This window comes from Astatotilapia calliptera, chromosome 7 (genome assembly GCF_964374335.1).
Source record: "Astatotilapia calliptera chromosome 7, fAstCal68.1, whole genome shotgun sequence".
Taxonomy (NCBI): Eukaryota; Metazoa; Chordata; class Actinopteri; order Cichliformes; family Cichlidae; genus Astatotilapia; species Astatotilapia calliptera.
In genome coordinates, this window is record NC_137428.1 from 54,174,373 (window position 1) to 54,190,932 (window position 16,560).

General features: G+C 43.0%; 1 protein-coding gene across 2 annotated transcripts in view; it reads right to left on the reverse strand.

Moving 5' to 3' along the window:
• Window positions 1-11,885: 11,885 nt before the first annotated feature.
• Window positions 11,886-16,560, reverse strand: part of syt18b (synaptotagmin XVIIIb) — a 367,435-nt gene continuing 362,760 nt past the window's right edge. For both annotated transcript variants that reach the window (XM_080303868.1, XM_080303866.1), the window contains one exon: window positions 11,886-12,078. The gene's annotated coding sequence lies outside the window, so the exon portion shown is untranslated. The remainder of the gene's footprint in view (window positions 12,079-16,560) is intronic.

A 16,560-nucleotide genomic window follows, 5' to 3' on the forward strand; every position in this document is an offset into this window, starting at 1 on the left:
TAATCTTCAAACCTAGGCCAATCTGGTATTTATTACCTCTGCAACAAATCATATGTGATTGGTTGAGTTTGTCTCCTGGTTGTTAGCAAAATTATTCAGAAAGTTCAATGAACGTGTTGCCATTGATGGGGCTTAGCCCATCGTTTGAAGGTGCAGGTTGGGGTAAACCTGCAAGACAAGCAAAATTCAACTTTAAGCCCATTTTTTTCCAAACATATGCACTTTGTTTTGTAAGGAAAATTGGAAAAAGATTCAGCATATTGGATTTATAATGCAATAAAGTCATTGTCATGCTGAAAAATAAAGCTGTTGCCAATCAGGCACTTTTCAGACAGGTGAATCAAAATGTGAAAGCACTTTTCTGTGTTCATAATTCAATTACAATAATTACATTTTGACAACATCCACAACACGAGGACCCCTCACTAAAAACTGAACCAAACTTTTGGGTCTTTCACTCTGTTGCCACTGACTTCCAGTTCTTGTGTAATTTTCCCTTCCTTAATATTGGCTGCCCTTCCATTGACACCAAATCCAATGAGGCTTCAGTGAATAGCAGAGGAATCAGCTGAAGGGCCAGATACATCTCTGTCCGGTGTTGGGATTTTTTTTTTTCTATTTTTCCTATTTCTTACAGACATGACTTTCAAAAACTGTTCATCTTCCGTAGATAGTTTTTAGGCCTGTCACTTCTTCTTTTTGTCCTCTACTTGTCGATTTTTAAGGACACAGTGCAAAATGCTGAGATATGTCAGGTTTGTCTCCTAAAATCGCCTGACTGGTGCAAAAGAATACTATTTTATGCCTGCCAAACTGTTATTGTTGCCATATTTTGTAGATTCAACATCGATAAATGGAAATAATGTGTGTAAAATAAACACTGAATCCTTTCTTGAGTTAGGTGCATTTTTTTAATGTTTGAAATGATTCATGGGTCAGCATGAAGTAGAATGACTGGTATTAAAATTTGTGAAAAAAGCAGCCAAGACCACTTTAAAAAACAAGTCCAAGAAAGTCTGGCTCCTTGGAAACAAAAAATAAAGAAATGACAGATGGCTCGAGACTTTTGTACAGAATTGTATTAAAATGAAATAAGAAAAAAAAAATGGGACACATTCATTTTGCAGTTAAAAACAGCAAACTAACCCAGATATCCTTCTGGAACCAGGTATTCAGTTCATGCTTGTTATGGTCTTTTCAGAGGTATACACTCTCAGACTCATCTTGTGGCTTAATAAATATTCTAACCTAAGTGTACATTACTTTAAACAAGAGATAAGTCAAAACATAACAAATTCCAAATAACTGGTGGCAAAACCATCTACAATCTTGGGTAAAGGGACCTATAGTTTGCCACAAAAAGGCTACAAAAACCATAAAATTTATTTCCTCCATACAGACAACCACACACCCCACAAAGACAAGGTCATGCCTCATTAATCCATCACTCCAACAAGCTCCCCCATCAGCCTCATTCCTCTCCTCCACCACGCACTTGCTACATATCCTGCACGAGTGCCCGAGATTTACAGCTGCTCTGGCTCATGGGCAGAGGTTTGGCTGATATACAGTGAGCAGTGAAAGAAGAAAAAAAATGGAAGAGGCAGAATGAGAAAGAGATGAGAACTGATATTTCAGCCCTCTAATCCCTCGGCACCTCTGCTGATGAGTTTTGCTCTCCTGGCATTAGTTTAGCTCAAGCACAAAAACTCATCACCTCTCTGGGCAACAGCAAAGGTAATTATGACTAATGAAGTGCAGACTTTTATGGCCAAACATGGGCCTAACTGCATTTGTGCTCATAATGGCATACAGAAAGAGACACCCTCTGCTTCACTGGCATAAACATTACGCAGACGCAGAATCAAGGTCACCTCAGCAGATTAGCACAGCCTGTAAATGAGTTCAATTAAACAAGTTGCTAATGGCTGTCAGCTAATGGCCAAGTTATACCCTGGCAGCTCAGTGACAGCCGATGCAGGGCAAAGACTTTGCATAAGCTACAGTGGGTGGCAGCAGGTCCATCTACGGATAGGCCTATGAAGTACCTTTAGATATTGAATATTTTATATCTTAATATAATTTGAATGAAACATTTATTTGATATGCTTTACAGTCCCTGAATATTACACAGAAGAGATTTAATGAAATATTTTGCACAAGTGGAATAACAACGTGTCAAGTGCTCAGAAAACAGGTTAAAAAAACAACAACAAAACCAAAACAAATGACTAATTCCACTTTAGACAATGAAAAAAAAGAGGAAGCATTTTAATCATCTAAAAATCTAGTTACAATAATTAAACATGAATAATGAGCTCCTCCATAATTAACCTGCTCCCCAAGCTACACTCCTCTCTATTAGAGAGAAGATCAACACAGAGCACCAGAGACAGAGAGATATGAAGTGCTCAAACAACGATGAGTGAGATCAAACCCATTTGCTTGGACCGGGATGGAAACTTTCCGTGCAATTAAACCGCATTTCCAATCATGAATTGGGAAAAGCGATCTCATCATCTGCAGAGGCTGATAGATTATGCTCATGAGACTGCGCGGTGCTGTCACAGGGCCAAACCAGACTAACTCACCCCAAACTGCCCCTTTGCTCGCCATCATTTACAACCAAGCTATTTACAAAACCATTACAGCGTGCTATTACACTTGACGTCACGGCTGGACGTTCGACCTGGAGCGTCATGTGGAGGTGAGGTTAGAATGAAAATTTAAGAATCATCCCCGTCCTCAGAGTCGGAAGCAAAACACAAACACACTATGGTAGCGCTCAAGTGAAGAGACTATTTTCTCTTTAAAAGAGATAAGAACCAGAAATCTGTCCACATAATTATCAGCGAGGCCCCAACAGAAACAGAAGTAATACCTCATATGCACAAGGGAAGCAACCACATAATGAGAGGTTAAAGGTCAGCCCACACACAGGAAGAGACAAATCACTACTTAGGAGCCAAATTGTGTAAGCAGCTAAGATTATTTAACCCCAAAACAAATCTAATATATTCTGTAGACTTTCACACATATTTAAAAAGACATAGACTGCTGAAAAAATTACATTACAAATTTTTTTTTTTTATCAGAGTATAGCATCGAGGCAGTGAAACAGCAGAATAATAATGGATTGCATTTTTATAGCGCTTTTCGAGACCCTCAAAGCACTTTACAATTCCACTATTCATTCACACACTGGTGGAGGCAGCTACAGTTGTAAGTAAGTAAGTAAGTAAGTAAAATTTTATTTATATAGCACATTTCTAGATAGAGATCACAAAGTGCTTTACAAGATATAACAGATTAAAAAGACAAAATACAAACAAAGTTAGCAAAAGGCAGTTTTAAAAAGATGTGTTTTTAGTTGTAGCCACAGCTGCCCTGGGGCAAACTGACAGAAGCGAGGACGCCATATCGCGCCATCGACCCCTCTGGCCAACACCAGTAGGCGGTAGGTGAAGTGTCTTGCCCAAGGACACAACGACCGAGACTGTCAGAGCCGGGGCTCGAACCGGCAACCTTCCGATTACCAGACGAACTGCCAACTCTTGAGCCACGATCACCCGTAGAGGCAGAGGATATTGTTAGTTAGCTATAGTTATGTTAATGAAATTAACAACAGGTGCAGGAGGGGGGCAACTATGAGACAGCCCCCACAAACAGGTGGAGGCCACTGACATTTTTTTTTCTTTTCTGGGTTTATTATAACATTATAACATTTGGCCAGGGTCAGTGTCACTGGTAGCAGGAGGTGATACCTGAGAGGTCACACAGGTAGTTCACCTGTGAAAAGGATTTATACCACAGCCTGGCCCCCCACGCTAAAGCTAACAAAGCATCTCTGGGACACCATGTTGCACCTTCGACTGTCCAGGTGCTCAGGGATGCCTTGGCCCAGATCTGAATTCATTTTTTTCATTTAGTAGACTGATCAACTGCAAAATTTTCACAATAATTATAAATTTTATAAATTTTATACAAATACAATACACACTCACACGTGACTAAACTGTTTTAGCTGAGTCACGTGTGAGTGTGTATTGTATTTGTATACAATACAAAAATATTGTAGTTTTGTATTTGTATTTTTCTAAAATACAAATGTTCCACCTCCCAATAACTGTAGAGTGGTTATTGACCCTTGTCCTAGAAATTCACCTCTGGTACTTGGCAAGCGTTCGTCCAAGCCACTGCAGTGTGGAAGCAGACAAACTTATCCATACCGTTTCAGTTTCATCGCTTTGGTGGTGCCAGGTTTCAGTAATATACCCCTTCAAGGAGATTTTAAAAAAAAGTCCAGTGGCTCCGTGTGGAGGCACTCTGTGTAGAGTTTTGGGTCTCATCCAACATTATTCCCCTGCTGCAGAACTCACTCGATAAAAACTGGCCTCCTTACCACAGCCGACAAACCGCCCCAGTCTGAAAATTTCTCACATGTGGGAAATTTTGGGTCACATTCTGAATGACATGCTGGATAAAACCTGCAAGTTTCAAGGTTGTACACAAAAAGAGGTGAGTTTAAAGTAGCAAAGGTTCATTTATTTTTACTGAACATCAAAGAAGGGATTTCAAATTGGATGGATGTGGAGGAACAGGAAGCACCACTCTGTGTTCTTGTCCTCCCTGCTTCTTTCCTTGGTTGCTTATTGAGGCCAAGGCAGTGTTGCTGCACACTGGCTCAGCAGCAGGCCTCTCAGAATGAGCAGTAAAACTAACCACCAGTGGGAGGTTAAGCTACTCCAGTGTCACTCAGGCAACCCGCGGTGAAGCCGACACACTTCCTCTGCCAAGGACAAAAAAAAAAAAATGTTTCCCAACTTGTCCACTGAGGTCTGAGTCTCAAGCCATGGATGAACAAGCTGAATAAATCATACAAGTATGACTGAGAGTGTGTACACCCAGAAAGCCTGAAGGAACAACAGAGTGGGTTCTGAGCTTCTTTCATATTAGCAGACTGCTGGCCACATGGCTGGGGGAGCTGAGCCCTTCGAAGCTCAGGCTGTTGTGAGAGAAATACTGAATTATGCATCTGAGAAGGGAGGGGAGATTGGTTGCTGGCTCCGATACCACCCCCCCCCCTCCCCCCCTTTTCTTCACCTCCTTTCCTATTCACTGACAGATAGATGAGGGCATCTCAATGAAGTTTCGCAGGAGGTCAGCTCCTCAGATTCAGCACTGACAGACAGTGGGGGGCGTGTCCCTGTTTCCCGTTTTCTGCACCATTTCACAGAATTGGGAGAAATGCCACTCTCCGCCCTCTCATCCGAATGGGGCGGGCAGGTGGGGAAGGTTCCGTCGCCTCCAGCAAAGATGTATGCTCGATGACACACTGATGACACATTTGCGCCTCTGAAATCGGCCGAGGGTGGTTATGAGGTACGCCGCATCGATTCTCGGTGGATGAGGACCATCTCCTGCCACACCCACAGTGAGCAATGGGGTCAGGAGGTCACCCTTTTAACTGCCTGCCAAAAATCAATTCCTTATTAGAACTTCATTGCCATGGGAGAAGGAACGAAATGGCGCTAAAATGAAGACAGAAGACATTCACCTTTGTCAGATAGGATTATGGATGTTCTCTGGTTCCCCCCTGTTGTTATAAAGGAATCTCAGTGGTTCAGTCCCTCTTTCATTTTCTGGGCCTATACTGCTCCTCCTCCTCTTCATTTGAACCTCTTGCTCCTTGTCTCTTGACACTTCATTGCCAGGCTGCTGGTTCTATTTCTGTCCATTGCCGCAGGCTATACATTCTGCATATTGTGTGTGTACAGATATCCACATATGAAACACCTGCTTTCTACACTGTATTCAGCACGAGACCTTACTGCAGCACGTTTTGGGTTTTTTTTTAACTACAAAAAGAAGAAATCTCTTTTACAGCCTGGTAAACTATTAATTATTTTTATAGATAAGGTGTGTAGCTGAAAGACATGAGTGATTTTTCTATTACTCGTCTTGATTGATCATTGTTTGTCCATTAGTTAGCTTGTGAACCACACTGTACACCACAATCCTAATGTCCTTCAGTTCTGCTGCCTCTGGCTAAATGGGGTTTACACAGAGACACTGTTATAGATGAGGGTCGGTCCCTTAATGGATCCTCTTGACTGTCATAACCAGCCAAGGCCTGTGGCGGAAACTGCCTTCAGTTTGAGTCCTGAAACTAGAGCAATGGACCCCTCCCTGCCCCTGTCCTCTAGACTACCTCGCTGGGCTTGATGGATGGATGGCAGTCAGCGATAAGCTGTGCAAGGCAACTAGAGACTGCAAAGCAACCAACATTAGAGGACCAAATAACAAGCATATAGCATTCTTCATAAGTGCCACCAATGCAGAACAGACAGGATGTCACTGTGGGAATCGTTACTGATCACACACTCACATGTAAACTGTTGCATATACATTACACACACACACACGCGTAAGGCATTAACTTCACATTTGAGATTACAGTAATGTATATTACATCAATTTGCCCAGGGTGGATTTATAAACAACAAAAAGATGTGGCCAATCTGTAAACACAATAAGCTCAATGAGAGCATAAATATAGATGACATGCTCCAGGCTCCATGGTGAGAATATATGACCCTCCCTCAGGCTGTAGGCCTATTTGTGCTTCTTCCCCCACCTTGAGCTTTCCAATGTACATATGTATGGAAAAGGATGGAGGAGGACACACTGACGCTTCATCCATGGACTCAAATTTATGATCTGGATAACCAAATGAGAGCAGTTTACCCAACTGGTTCCACACTGGCAACATATATCTTTCACTAAGCTCGCTGTGCTGCAGCTATAGAATGCATTACATGCTCTCTTTTCTTTGCCTCGGGTTGCTTGTCTATTGGCTGTCAAACTGCAATGAGTGATGCACCGCATGCAGACATCATGAAAATATGTTCAGGATTTTCTGCATTTTGCCAAACCATAAATCCACTTCTCTAGTTGTTAGTAGCAAACAGCCAAGATGGAGTGCAAGCAGGACAACACCTTAACATATATAATCCCATGATTGTTCAATTGTTTTTCCTAATCATACTTACTCCCACTCTCCTCTCGCTTTCCTGTCTTCCTGGAGCCAACCAGCAAGGCATGAACTTGTATGAGTTACTCAGTCGCAGGTATGTGTGTCTCTTAACAAAGACTGTCGCCATTTCATAGAGCTGAACTCGACTTGGTTGATATTTGATTTGGTGAGAGAAGAGGTGAGAGTGGGTGCTGGGAGTGATGACAGGAGAGAAACATGGTACAACACATTCTAACGCCAGAACACGAGGGCCCGCTTGGATCCCAGTAAGGTAAATTTCATCAGAAGACGTTCCCAGACTTTTTGAACTCCAGCTGTCTACATGCCTGCCTAGTTTTTGTGACCTCACTGCAGTGACTACAGCAGGTCTGCAGCTGTCCAACAGACGATAATCCAGGCTTAAGATGTTTTATGGACGCAAATATAAACATCAAACTGATAGACACACTTCCAGCTGTGGAAATGACATCCTGTGCCTTTAGGTTTACACAGATATCTCTACTTAAGAGTATGTTGATGACAGACCTGTTCCACTAAGTGTGACAATCTGAAGTTTGCCATGTTTCTTTTCTGCCACTTGGAGAGCTTTCTGGTGGTAGAAAATGCCTTTTAGAGACATAGTAAAACTGTTTTTCTACAGATCAAATACCAGGTTTTAGTGTTTCATTAAATAACCTAATGAATCCAAAGGAAGGACACAATTTGCACTGCATGCAAAGACAAAAAGCTCTGTTTTTCAGAGCTCCACAGAAAAAAATATATCTAAATGTGGGGGTTGAATAAAATTTTTCCCACCTAGCGTGGACATGGTTGAAATTTGCTGATAAATATTAATCCAACAGTCGGAACGTAAATTTCCGGTTCTGATTGTGTAGGTAACTCTGAAATGTATTTAGCACCCCATAATGTGTCAAACAACAGCATCCCATTGCAGTGTCTTGTTAGTCACTCCAATCCCCTACATTGAAGTTGGGACAAATTTAACTCAGGACGCACCCACTTTGCGTCACTAGGAGTTATTTCACCCGGCTTCACTACAAGTTGCCCCCTTTCCTCAAAGGTGACATCCACAGTCACAGTCACTAGCTGTTTCTTCTTGAGTGGACTCCCATTTAACTGTCGAAAGATTTTTTCGGGGGATTTTTTTGCGATTTCTGTTGAAAACGGGATTTCACTCCATGATGTTCTTCTTCGGTCTAGCATCATCTCGTGACTTGGCGTGTTGTGTCCTGCTAAAAGTTTACCAGTTCGTATCGCTCAGATGATACATTTTTTATACCGGGCATTAAAAATTCAAAAGATCTGTTCCCCTTCTTTATTCTGAGACCCAAGGAAAAAAAACAAGTCTCAATAATGGATGAGAGAAAGGTTTGCTAAGAAAAGAGAGCCAGTACGGTGCGATTGAGCTGAAGGGAAGAGAGAGCGAGAGGTATGATGGGAATGATGTATGTAAGTAACTAGCAAAAAGGACAGAGACAGATTGAGAGGAAAAAGAAGCTGCTGACCTGCAGTTTATAGACAGGAATAGGAAAGGGGACTGTCTAAGTATGTGCAAGGTGATCTGACCTGGTGTGATGAAACCTTCTTGTTCCACATGCAGCCTTTATCCATAGGTACATACAGCTGACTGCTCCCACTGCTTGTCTCTTAATCAGTCATGCAGCAGGTGTGCAACATTAAAAACACACATATGTACACACACATATAGAGAAATACGCAGAGTTCTCATCATCTCACCTCGCCACAGAGAATGCTGTATTTATCACTATAAAGAAACCTCCATTCAAGGGCTTGTATATCACAGAAAAACATTAAAAATCCCGCTTTATTACAATCCTGAAAGCCAAATGCAATAATTGTCAGAGCCTCGTTGGTTAGAGTAGACGGAGCCCCTCCACGCAAATGTAGAGAGCTGATAAACAGCAGTTGTTTCGCAAAATTGTCCGTCTCTGGAAGCGCAGATAATCACAGAAAACAAAACTTTTAGTTAAAAAAATAGAATCGCTTCCTTCTTTTTCTTTAACAGTCAATAACAGCAAACATCTACTGTGAAAATGCCAAGTTCCTTCATCTCTATCACTTAACTCTCCAGATGGAGATGTAGACGTTTGAACTGCCAAAATCTGTGCAAAAGACTTCTCATTATAATAATGCAAGCAAATAACAAACAAAAAAAACTCCCAAGTGTTTGTGCTTTGATAGATCCAAAAAAATGCTGCACTAGACGCAAAGGAACATAAAGGCAATATTACAATCATATATTAAAGTGGCAGAAAAGGCCTACAGCAAATCGAGCAGTTTTAAGAACAAATAAAAAATACGCCTATGGAGATGAGCGCTATTTTATAACATCCCTCTTGTAGCCTACACTACAAACAAAACAGTGACGCTGAGATTACAAAGGCTTCTCTCGGGATGCCATCTAGTGGTACATTACATGACATACACTCTGTTGTTTTTGAAGGAATCCAGAGAATTGGAGTTTGGAGATACTGAATAACATGCACTATTTTCCTGTTAATTATGTGCTGATGTCTGTGGTACTATGGAAGATGCTAAACCTATAGTAAATGGCAACAGTGTCCTAAGGGTTGAGCAATTAAATTTCCCATACAAACACCCATCGTTGTACACGTCACGTTTACTCTGATCAACCGCAATCAGTTAAGAGGTAACAACACTGATAACACCTCTTCTATATCAATCTTACCCTAATTCATGAAACTCAAATCAATTTTAATTTAAAAGTGCAAAAATAGATTTTTTTCCCGCACATACAAAAGCAAACTGCACAATCATGAGCACACAAACACACACACCGATGTTGCGAGACTCATTAGTATGGCACAGAGTGTTATCAGTCTAATGAGACCAGTGTAAACATTTTAATCAGAGGGAGACAGCGTCTTGGAAGGCAGACTCCCTCATCACACGAGGCAGCGAAGAATGGTACGAACATATTTAACCCGTAAAGTACAACCAGGCCACATCTTATAACTGTCAACAAGTCCAACAGAAAAGATGAAACCAACAACACCAGAGTACACCTGTCATTGCTTTTCATTTTCCCTACCACGTCTGTCATCACAAAGTAAATTAATTCCAAGTAAAGTCAGAACTTTATATATAAAATTCATGCATATCTGACAACATAGCAGATGCACACGCTCTCACACGCGTTCCTCGTCTATAATCATAAAATTCCAACACCAGCCAGAATTAGACAGCACCCCCCCCCCCCCTCTCCTACCAACAGTCCCTCTCATTGTGTTGATGTTACTCCCTCGCCAGCTTTCATTTCGGTGTTTTATCTTTTGTTTACTGGTGTTTTTTGTTTTTTTCTCAGCGGCTCGGGGAAGCAAAGTGTTGGCAGTAGCTCAGTTTGATCTGCGGTCGTGGATGAAAAGAGCCAGTGGGGGAAAACAAGGGCATTTTGGAAATATAAAAACACTGCCATGTAATTACAATAAAAATACATAACTATGAGTCCTGCTGACAGCGAGGGAAAGTGCCAGTGTCAGCATTGTGATGGTAAACAGTCTGTGAGGGAGTGTTTGTGTGACACAGTGGGGGTCACCTCTACAATAGACTTTCAGCTGAGAGTTCGAAAAGTCTGGAAACTTTTCTCAGAAACCAAACCAGCTATTTTTTACATTTATTTTTATGTTGAGTGGACAGAAAGAAAATTAAAACACAAAGAAAACTGATTTGCTGAACATTAATGATATTTTGTCTCACAAAGTAGATAAAAGCAATTTTTTAAGATATGTGTTTTTATGTAAAGTAAAAAAAATCTTCGGGCCACCATTTCTTTCTTGTTATTTTTCTTCCCAGTAGCCAGAGTTTCCTGTCATTTTTAAAGTGGTCTTGAGCAATGGTTTCTGAAGGTCTTTTTCTTTGGACACCGGCTGCTTTTTCACCCAGTTTCAGTTTCCAAAGGAATTTTTTTGTTTGTTGGAAAGCCACACAACACTGACCTATGAATCATTCGAGCATTAAACAAAAAAATTTACTCTGGGGATGAACTGATGTTGTGTCTACACATACAGGATGCGACAACTTTCCCTTTTCTTAAATCTACAAAAAATGCCAAAGAAAACACAATTTGACAGGCATAAAACAGTGTTTATACACCAAAAAGTTGAATCACAAAGAGCTATTAGCCAAAAACAATAGACTGTGCAGTGTGTCCTCAAAAAAATCTGAGGAAAATGGACATGTGGAGGACAAATAAAATAGCAGGAATAAAAAAAAATATCTACAACAGATGAACAGTACCTCTTTAAGAAATAGGTAACGGGATCTGAAAAATGCATCTGGCCTTTCAGCTGATCCATCTTCTGTTTGTCAAACTCTTATCAGAAATGGTCTCAGTGCAAAGGGTGGCTGTCAAGAAGCTATTCTTAAGGAAGAAAAACAGGGGAAAAGTCTGAGATCTGACAAATTACGCACGAACTAAACTGAAAATCAGTGGCAAGAGGACTAATAGAGCGAAGAATCCAAATTTTACATTTTTGGCCAAATTAACATGTATGTAGGAGATGAGGAGAAAGGCACAACAGCGAGTGTCTACAACTATTTGTAAAACACGGTCATGTGTCATGGTTTGGGGCTACATTTAAGTCGGTGGTGTTGGGAATCTTGTCAAAATTGATGGAGTGCAGTAAAGTACCATCAGATTTTTGATTCAGCATGCAGTACCATCTGGAAAGTGTCTGATTGGCAAAAGATTCATGTTCTAACGTGACAATTATCCCAAACACACTGGCAATGCATACCTGGATAGAAAAAACATGATTCTGCCCATAAAACAGCAATATATATATATATATATATATATATATATATATATATATAACACCCAGCACGCCCCTGCGGGCGGTTTATCCTTCAAGCTCGGGTCCTCTACCAGAGGCCTGGGAGCTTGAGGGTCCTGCGCAGTATCTTAGCTGTTCCCAGGACTGCGCTCTTCTGGACAGAGATCTCCGATGTTGTTCCCGGGATCTGCTGGAGCCACTCGCCTAGCTTGGGAGTCACCGCACCTAGTGCTCCGATTACCACGGGGACCACCGTTACCTTCACCCTCCACATCCTCTCGAGCTCTTCTCTGAGCCCTTGGTATTTCTCCAGCTTCTCGTGTTCCTTCTTCCTGATATTGCTGTCATTCGGAACCGCTACATCGATCACTACGCCCGTCTTCTTCTGTTTTTCTACCACCACTATGTCCGGTTGGTTAGCCACCATCATTTTGTCCGTCTGTATCTGGAAGTCCCACAGGATCTTAGCTCGGTCATTCTCCACCACCCTTGGGGGCATCTCCCATTTTGACCTCGGGACTTCCAGGTTATACTCGGCACAGATGTTCCTGTACACTATGCCGGCCACTTGGTTATAGCTTTCCATGTATGCCTTGCCTGCTAGCATCTTGCACCCTGCTGTTATGTGCTGGATTGTCTCTGTGGCATCTTTACACAGCCTGCACCTGGGGTCTTGCCTGGTGTGATAGACCCCAGCCTCTATGGATCTTGTGCTCAGAGCTTGTTCTTGTGCTGCCATGATTAGTGCCTCTGTGCTGTCTTTCAGTCCAGCTTTGTCCAGCCACTGGTAGGATTTCTGGATATCAGCCACCTCCTCTATCTGCCGGTGGTACATACCGTGCAGGGGCCTGTCCTTCCATGATGGTTCCTCGTCTCTCTCCTCTTTCTTGGGTTTCTGCTGCCTGAGGTATTCACTGAGCACTCGGTCAGTTGGGGCCATCTTCCCAATGTATTCATCCTGGACTGTGGTGCTGACACTCACCAGTCCCCGGCCCCCTTCCTTCCGCTTAGCGTACAGCCTCAGGGTGCTGGACTTGGGGTGAAACCCTCCATGCATGGTAAGGAGCTTTCTTGTCTTTATGTCAGTGGCTTTTATCTCCTCCTTTGGCCAGCCTATTACCCCAGCAGGGTACCTGATGACGGGCAGGGCGTACGTGTTGATGGCCCGGATCTTGTTCTTACCATTCAGCTGACTCCTCAGGACTTGCCTGACCCTCTGCAGGTACTTGGTGGTTGCAGCCTTTCTAGCGGCCTCTTCATGGTTCCCATTTGCCTGCGGGATCCCCAGGTACTTGTAACTGTCCTCTATGTCTGCAATGTTGCCTTCTGGTAGTTCAATCCCCTCAGTTCTGACTACCTTCCCTCTCTTTGATACCATCCGACTACACTTCTCCAGTCCGAACGACATTCCAATGTCATTGCTGTATGGCCTGGTAGTGTGGATCAGTGAATCGATGTCTCGTTCACTCTTGGCATACAGCTTGATGTCATCCATGTACAGGAGGTGGCTGACAACTGCTCCGTTCCGTAGTCGGTATCCGTAGCCAGTATCCGTAGCCAGTCTTGTTAATGATCTCACTGAGGGGGTTCAGGCCTATGCAGAACAGCAGTGGGGACAGAGCATCTCCTTGGTAGATCCCGCACTTGATGGTGACTTGTGCTATGGGCTTGGAGTTGGCCTCTAGTGTTGTACGCCACATCCCCATTGAGTTCCTGATGAAGGCTCTTAGGGTCCCATTGATCTTGTACAATTCTAGGCATTCCAGTATCCAGCTGTGGGGCATTGAGTCATAGGCCTTCTTGTAATCAATCCAGGCAGTACACAGGTTGGTCAGTCTGGTCTTGCAGTCTCGGCTGATTGTTCTGTCTACCAGTAGCTGGTGTTTTGCGCCTCTGGTATTCTTGCCAATTCCTTTCTGTGTCCCGCTCATGTATTGACCCATGTGCCTGTTCATCTTAGCCGATATGATGCCTGACAGGAGCTTCCATGTAGTACTGAGGCAGGTTATTGGTCGGTAGTTGGAGGGGACCGGTCCCTTCTTGGGGTCCTTGGGGATCAGGACCGTCCGGCCTTCGGTTAGCCATTCCGGGTGTCTCTCGTTAACTAGCAGCTGGTTCATTTGTGCTGCCAGACGCTCGTGGAGTGCAGTCAGCTTCTTCAGCCAGTAGGCGTGAACCATGTCGGGCCCTGGTGCTGTCCAATTCTTCATACTGGAGACCCTTTCTTGGATATCTGCCACTGTGATGGTTACTGGACCCTGTTCAGGGAGGTCGCTGTGGTCTGCCCTCAGATCCTCTAGCCACTGAGCATTGCCGTTATGGGTTGCGTCCTTCTCCCATATGCTCTTCCAGTATTGCTCCGTCTCCAGCCTGGGTGGTGCTGTTCTCTTATTGTTCCCTTGCCACTGAGAGTACACCTTTGCTGGTTCTGTGGAGAACAGCTGGTTTATTCTCCTGCCTTCGATCTCTCTGGTGTACCTCCTCAAGCGGCTGGCCAAGGCTGTGAGTCTTTGCTTGGCAGTTTCCAAGGCCTCAGGTATGGACAGCTTGCTGTATTTCTTAGGCACCTTATTTGTCGCACCTTTCTGCACCTCCGTTAGTTGGCTAACCTCCCTCCGTGCTACTTTGATCTTGCCCTCTAGCCTCCTTCTCCATGGAGGGTACTGCCCCTTGTCGCTGTTCAACTTGTAGCCAAGCATCTCACTGATCACTGCTGCCGTATTGTAGATCAGCTTGTTAGTGTCGGTAATTGTGGTTGTAGGTATTGCCCGTAGTGCTGCATTAACATCATCTAGCAGACCTTCTGAGGGTACTTCACGTAATCTTGGTAACCGGCTACGGGGGATCCAGGTTTCAAGCTTGGCCATGATCCTATTTTTCAGGTCAGTTCCTCTCGCACTCAACGATCCTTCTCCTATCGCACTTGGGGCTATGTACCCAATCTCGGGTGGGGGTGATGATATCTCCCCCCTGACCTGGCGTCCTGACTCCTCCTTGCCGTAGCATTTGTGTTGTACCTCGTCAATCTCTAGCTGTGAGAGCAGTCCCTTCTTTCGAATGTTGGAACACTGAGCTACTAGTTGTTTCGCCGTCATTGTGGATGTTGGGTATCGAAGAATCCATAGGTCCCTCATCCTATTCATGTAGCCCCTTCCGCCGGGGTTACTTGCGTAGTAGCATTCCAACAGCGCCCTGTTTTCGTCCCTTGCCCACCGATGCCTTCTTGTTCCAGTAGCCCACTTTTCGTCAGGGTGCCCTGGTTCCTCAACACCTGACGCGGACCTTGTTGATCCAGGTGACGTCCGAGCCGGCATGCCTTCATATTTATCTGTCTCGCTCATGTCTGCGGTAGGCTTGCTTAGCATAGGGGGTCTAGCCTTAGGACCCTTACTGGATACAGACTCCCCAGGCAGGAATCAAACTTGCGATCCTCTGTTCCAAAGGCGTGTAGTCTAACTCATATATATATATATATATATATATATATATTAATATTAGAGATGGCACGATACCACTTTTTTATGTCCAATACCGATATCATAAATTTGGATATCTGCCGATACCGATATGAATCCGATATAGTGTTTTTTAATCAACAAAACTGTTTTTTAAATATCTTGCTGCATTTTGTATAAGTTCATACTCAAGTTTAAAAAAACAACTACACTAAAGCTATTCTGTTATACCTGTATGCAAAAAAAAAAAATTTCATAGTTCAGCAATACTGATCAATCTAATAAACTTAAACCTACACCATCCTCCCTATTCTGGTATTTTAAAGAGTACTTAGCATAAATATTAAGCAACCTAACTAATAGGGTTCCAACTCCCAGCAACAACAAAAATAAATAAATAAAAAATAGGGAACCACCCCTCACGCTCCACCTCATGATGCTTAATCGACCTAATCAACCTTAATTTGATGCAGTGTGAAAAAAAATGCACAGAAATCAATTATTTTTCAAGAAATATTAAATAGATTCAACATCTTTCTTCAACAAAATTGCAGACTGCACAGATGGTACCTTCCCAAAGGAAAAAGTACTATAGCTTACTAGGGTATATATATTAGACTTAATAGTCACTATATACAGTAATGTACTTCTATTCATTTTGCATCAAATTAAAACTTTGGGTGTCAGATAATTATTTATTAAAAGCTAGACATTTTAAATGAGAATAAGAAAGAAAAGTATGTCTTTGTGCCCCCTTTTCCCTGTTAATGCCCTATCGGCCCCCCTGGCTAAACTTTGCTAGATCCGCCCCTGCACAGTTACCAGCGTCAGCTACGTAGAAAAAGATCCTCGAGTAGAAACTAATATTAAATACATTCTAACAACAGCTGATCAAGCTTAAACGTGCTGCTGTTGTTCAGCCGCTGGTTTCCTCTTTCTGGTGCAAAGTGGGCCAAAAGCAAACTAGAGACACGGACTCGCGACAGAAAAGCCGATCAGCTGATCGTTAAGCAGTTTCATGATCAAAGTAGCAGCAGGAGAGGCAGTCGCTCATTAAGCTTAACGCAGGAATGCTTTACAAACATTCAGAGATGGACTTACAAACTTGCTTTACTTCTCTCGGGATAACTTTGTCGGAGATGAAATGCCGGGTTGCTAGCGAAGCTCCACATGCTATCCAGACCACCACAGGTCCCACATGCCACAGCCGCTCTATCACGTGATGCATACTGCTCCGACGTGCTAACGTTCT